Consider the following 6,000-nt stretch of genomic DNA (forward strand, 5'->3'; position numbering starts at 1 on the left):
AGTCCGCAGGCCGATGCTCTATCCACTGAGCCAAACCGGTTTCAGCTGGTGATCACATTTTCAAGAGGCAGCACAGGCACATTGGAATGCCCCTGGGAGAAGGGAAACACAGCAGAGGCGAGGGCCTGCCCTAAGGAAAGACTGCAGAAACCGAAAAGGTGAACAGGAGACGCGATAGCTATCTTACTGATTTGGTTATTCCAAACCATCTTAAATCAGAAGGATGCCTACTTACCATAACGTGGAAGCTGCTAGCGAAGGAGCCTGTTGAACAGCAGTGGAGTGTAAAGACCTCCCACTGTGGACTCGGGTGACTGCACAGCCTGTGGGGAGGCTGCAGGAAGGAGCTGGACCGGACAGTAGAAGGGCCGCCTTCAAAGATCGTATCCATGTGATCCTTCAGTTATTCAGACTTCGGGGAACATAGAACTTTGATTTGCAAACTGTTCTGTAGAACAGTTTACAGAAAGGGCTGAGCTTCCTGCACCAACCAAAGCAGCCCTTTTATCTTTTTTTTTTTTTTTTCTCACATTGCACTTCCTATTATCAGCTGAGAGGAGTCTCCATTAAATACAGCTCGAAACTGATGTACACAGATTGTTAGCTAAGAACAAAGTTGACTTAAACTCGAGTGCTATGCCATTCTTGTCAAGGTGTACTGAGAAATCGTTTTATTCCAAATGCTGGGGATATCTAGGTTTCTTCCTAATAGCTCCACATTGTCTATGGGACTAAGTCCAACCTCTTTAAGGTGGCATGTAAGGCCATTCACATCAGACTCCGCCAACCTCACCTGCCTTCGCTTGACCCTGAACTTCAGCCAGGCCAGACATGGAACAATGCTCAGCAAACACCAGGTTTCCTTAACCCTCTGGGTCTTTATTTATATGCCTTCTATGTAGAATGACCTCTCCTTGCGATGTCAATTTTGCCTTGAATACTTGAACAGGTGTTTCCTCCTCTCTAAGTGTATAGCGTCCTATTTTAGCATTTAATTCACTGTGTTTATTTTCTTTGGCACTTCAGTGAGAATCACTGCTTATCTTTGTTTTATCAGCATGAAGCAGCGCCTGGCATGATGTTTCATGGAAGAAGGGAGGCAGGAGAGAGAAGAAATGCTCTCCAGCATGCTCTCATGCTACAGGTTGCCCCCGAGTCCAAAGGCAAACCCTTAGTGAAGAGCAGCTGAAACACCCAGCTCAGTGGTTCCCACTTCTCTCATAAGTGTCTTCTGAGGCCCACCTGTCAGTAGGAGCCCATGTGTTAATAAGCATCCACCAAAATCCCTATGATTTCTATAGCATTTAAAATTCAGTCCTATAGTTCCAATTCAACAGAATAATGAGCATGAACAAATGTTGTTGCTTATCATTGTTGCTATAGTCACACCTAATTTAATTTTTGTTTACAGTTTAATGAACATGAATTTAGATGAAAATATAGGGATTATTTATGTAAGCCTTAGCATTCATTAATAGGTTAGGGAGGAGATGGTAGCCTTTGAGTTTAAAAGACTTCACCTGCAAAAGGAGATTAGGGAAGTAAAATATTGACGCTCCTCAGTGAAGTATCAAGGAAAAGATTGCTTTGTTCATATCACTTCACTATAACAACTTCACCCACCATCACCACAAGCTCATCATAATTTGTTCAAAAAATGCTTTGTCCATGTAGATTCAACAGAGTTTATCTTCAAGAATCTCATAATGTACTTGAAATTTTACCATGAGAGAGTCATTCCTATGGTTTCAATAGCACTTTCTCCAAAAGCCCTTTCATAGAAGACACACTCACTCGGCTGGTGTGGCTCAGTGGTCGAGTGTTAGCCCATGCACCAACAAGTCCCTGTTCCCTTCCCAGTCAGGGCACATGCCCAGGTTGTTGGCTAGATCCCCAATCGCGAGCAGCTGATCAGTGTTTCTCTCACATCGATGTTTCTCTCTCTCCCCCTCCTTTCCTCTTTCTATATAATAAAGTAAAATAAATTTTTTAAAATCAATAAACACATATTAAAAAAAGATACACAATAGAGAAGGAAACCATAAGCCATGGTCAGTTGCTTAGTGAGAATGAACACGATTCTGTCAGGGCTGGTGAAAGGCTAGTAAAGATAGGTGTGTTTATAGAGAAGGGGAGGCCACAGCTAGAGCCTGGGCCAGCACTTGGGGCAAACAGGTGGCACTCTGGCACTCAGAAAGGGGCGCCCGTCTGATCACTGGCACACGTACTGTGTACTATCTGTGCAAGGCACATGCATGCCCGCAGACAGGAAAATCTAATGGAACTCACGACACACTCTCCCCTCTCAGAACATGCAGTCTCAGTGAAAACAAATCCCACACATGCTCACTTGAGTGTGATGTACTCTGAGTTTCAGTCTGGAGTCAGACCGGGGCTGGAGTTTTTACAGCTCTGCCACTTCCCAGTTGTCTCTGTGACCTTGAGAAATGGCATAAGCCTCTTTAAACTTCACTTTCTCCTTGGTCAGTGGAAGGCAGTAGGAGTGATTGATGTGTGAACGTTTCACGGGGAGTGAAAAGGACAACACGAAAGCAAATAAAGTATTTTTCTCGGTGCCCGGCACAAAATCAGCACTCAATACACTTTAGTCTTTGTGGTGGTATTCAGCAGCAGCTCAGTCATGTCGGTACTTACAATGAAGATGCTGTAGATGAAGGGGTGTGTGTGTGTGTGTGTGTGTGTGTGTGTGTGTGTGTGTGTGTGTTGGGAAGGTATGTTTAGTCAGAAAGTCCTCCCAGAAGGAATGGCATTGGTTTGGAACCTTCCCGGGAGGTGGGCGGGGCTGGGGGAATGGGAAGGCACTCCAGCCTGGGAGAAACAGTAAGAGCAAAGAGAAGATCCAGAAAAAGTGACCTGGGGACCACTGTGGTTAAAGCCTGGGGGGAGGGGAAGGGTAGAGAGGGTGGAGCCAAATCAGTTACTTCTCTCAGAAGATCTCTCAGCTGCACATAACCAAATTCATGATTGACTGCTCCAGCCATAAACGCGTTTACTGGCACAGTGACTGGACAAGAACACGTGGGACTATGTGATCCCAGGATCACTTTGGCGGCTCAACATTATGATCAAGGACCTCAGCTCCTTCCAGGCCTCTTCTCATTCTATTCTGTCGTCTTCCCTCTTCCTGATTGCAAAGGACTGCCCCAGCTGCTGGCGTCACTTTCTTACGCAACACTGTCTGACTACTAGAAAATACCACCAAAGTGACCTATAAATAAAGCCACGCTGTATTTATTACCTACCGGAGTCATGTACCACTACCTTAGCAGAGTCATCGTGCATCTGGAAAGGGCAAAGCAAAAGCATAATATTTATGAGGTGTGGTTTTTTTTCTCTTGCTTTCCCTTCTCTTCTTTTCTCTTCCCTTCCCTTCTTTTCTCTTCTCTTCCCCTCCCCTCCCTCCCCTCCCCTCCCCTCCCCTCCCCTCCCCTCCCCTCCCCTCCCCTCTCCTCTCCTCTCCTCTCCTCTCTTCTCCTCTCCTCTCCTCTCCTCTCCTTTTCTTTTCTTTGTGGCTAAGGTAGATGCTTCCATGCAGTAGCCTGATAAAGATTGGACAAAGTTTGTGATGTGATCATTGAAGATTGGTAGAAACAGCCAAGGGAGGGTTACTAAGTGAGTTTTGAAGAGTTAGCATTGACTACCTGGGTTCAAATAATAAACCCATGCTGTTCTCTTAAGTAATTTAAGATATCTATGACAACTGGAAGCAAAAATGAGAAAGCTACAAGGTGCTGATGAAAGAAAGCAGAAGAGACCTAAAGAAATGGAGACACACTGAGCTCTAAACTGGAAGGCTCAGTAGCAGTCGTGCAGCACAACGATGGGGATACACACTGTGAAACGCAATGGTAGGTGCCTGAGCCCCTGTGTGAACCTCACGGAGTGCACGGACACACCTAGATGTTATACCCGACACACTCCTAGGCTCTATGGTAGAGCCTGTTGCTCCTAGGCTATAAACCTACACAGTGTGTGACTGTGCTGAGTACTGTAGGCAACTGTAATGCAATGGTATTTGTGTATCTAAACAGAAAAAGTATAATAAAAATGCAGTACAAAAGATAAAAAATTGTTCGCCTGCATAGCGTACTTATCAGGAATAGAGCTTTCAGGACTGGAAGTTGCTCTGGGTGACTCATCGAGTGAGTGGGGCGTGAACATGAAGGTTGAGGACATCCCTGCCCACTGCTGTGGGCTTTATAAACACTGCCCCACAGCCCTCCCGCTGCTCCCTTCCTATACTGGGCTCAGAAAGAGAACATCGAAACTGTCAATGCTGCTCCATGAACAGGGATGTGGGCTAGACCGATTGGAAATGTGGAGGAGAAACTGGGTCAGGCATAGGTCACCGTAATAGTGACTGTCAGGAGGGAGTGGATGGTGCCTTGAGCATCAGTAGGAATAAGAAAACAAGATGGAGAGAAAGGGACATGGGGAGTGTCGTGTCAAGGGGATTTGGGCTATTGCATGGTGAAGCAGTGGTCAGATTAAGAAACTTTGTGGGCCCTGGCCTGTGTGCTCAGTGGTTAGAGTGTTGGGTCCCCTAAAATGGGTGGCGGGTTCCATTTCCGTCAATGGCATGTAACTGGGTTGTGGGTTCAGTCCCAGGCCCTGGTCAGGGGCATGTGTGGGAGCCAACCAATTGATGCCTCTCTCATATCAATCTCTCCCTTCCTTCCTCTCTCCCTCTCAATCTAAAATCAATGGAAAAATTCCCTCGGGTGAGGATTAACAAAAACAGAGAGAGAGAGAGAGAGAGAGAGAGAGAGAGAGAGAGAGAGAGAGAAACTTAGTGTATTCATTTTTTTTTTAAAGAGGCTGTTTAACATGAAAAGGATGTAGAACTGAGGAGTCAATATTTTTGACTTCGGAAATTTGTTTTCGGTTTCATTAACTCTATCTGCCACAAAGAGCCCTCTTTGGCGTTGAAATGATGGAAGATATAAAACTTATCTGTGCTTTACATCATTACAACCTGAAAATATTTCCAAACTACAGGGACAGGCTGGCTCCACACCAGCACGGAAAGCTTTTACTAAAGTGGCAGTGGCACTTAACACTTGTTAAGGTATCTCCAGGGACCCGTGACCTTGTACAGGATCTCAGATCCTCAACAAAGAATCTACAGCAGGGCGTCCTGACGACCATCAAGTGAGATCTGAACACAGCACGAGGGAGGCAGACTCCTCGGTGCTGAAACAGGTCAGTGAGTGACTGACTGTGATGTAATCTGTGCACTCAAATTTGAGGTGCTGTGAGTAACAGGGAATCTACTGCCAAGCCCCACAGGCACTGCTCCCATCAGAGAGAAAATGATTCCTCCTGAACCGTATATCTTTCCATTTCTTACAAGAAATTCAGCGCCATTAAAATGTTATGGGATGACCGTTGTATATGCAGCCCCTCATTGGCTGCATAGTCTTTATATGGCTCATGACTATACTTATGATGTCAATTCTTCTCAAGTGAATTTATACATTGAATGAAATCTCAATTAAACCATAGCAGGATTTTCTTGCAGATGTAGACAGTTCATTTTAAAATCTCTGTTGAAACAGAATGGTCAGAACAGATGTGGCAAAGACAAAGTTTTGGAGGGCTCACAGTACCCAACTTAAAATTCACTCTGCATCTACTGTAATCAGGATAGTGTGGTATTGATGAAAGTATATAAATATAAATTTATGGGACAGAATGAGTCCAGATATAGATCCACACAAATAGTTCATTGAGAAATGTGCAAAGTTATCCAGTGGAGAAAGGATAACTTTCTAAGCAAATAATGCTGGAACAATTGGAGATACATTGGCAAAGGAAAAAATTAATTCAGCCTCACACCTATACAAAAGTTAACTCAAAATGGATCATAAACACAAATCTAAGACACAAAGTCTAAAATCTTTAGATGAAAGCATAGAAGAATATGGGAGACTTATAGAGTGTGTTTGATTAAGGAAACTCTTAACTGCATAAACAATA

The sequence above is a fragment of the Eptesicus fuscus genome, chromosome 2, assembly GCF_027574615.1.
Source record: "Eptesicus fuscus isolate TK198812 chromosome 2, DD_ASM_mEF_20220401, whole genome shotgun sequence".
NCBI classification, from domain to species: Eukaryota; Metazoa; Chordata; class Mammalia; order Chiroptera; family Vespertilionidae; genus Eptesicus; species Eptesicus fuscus.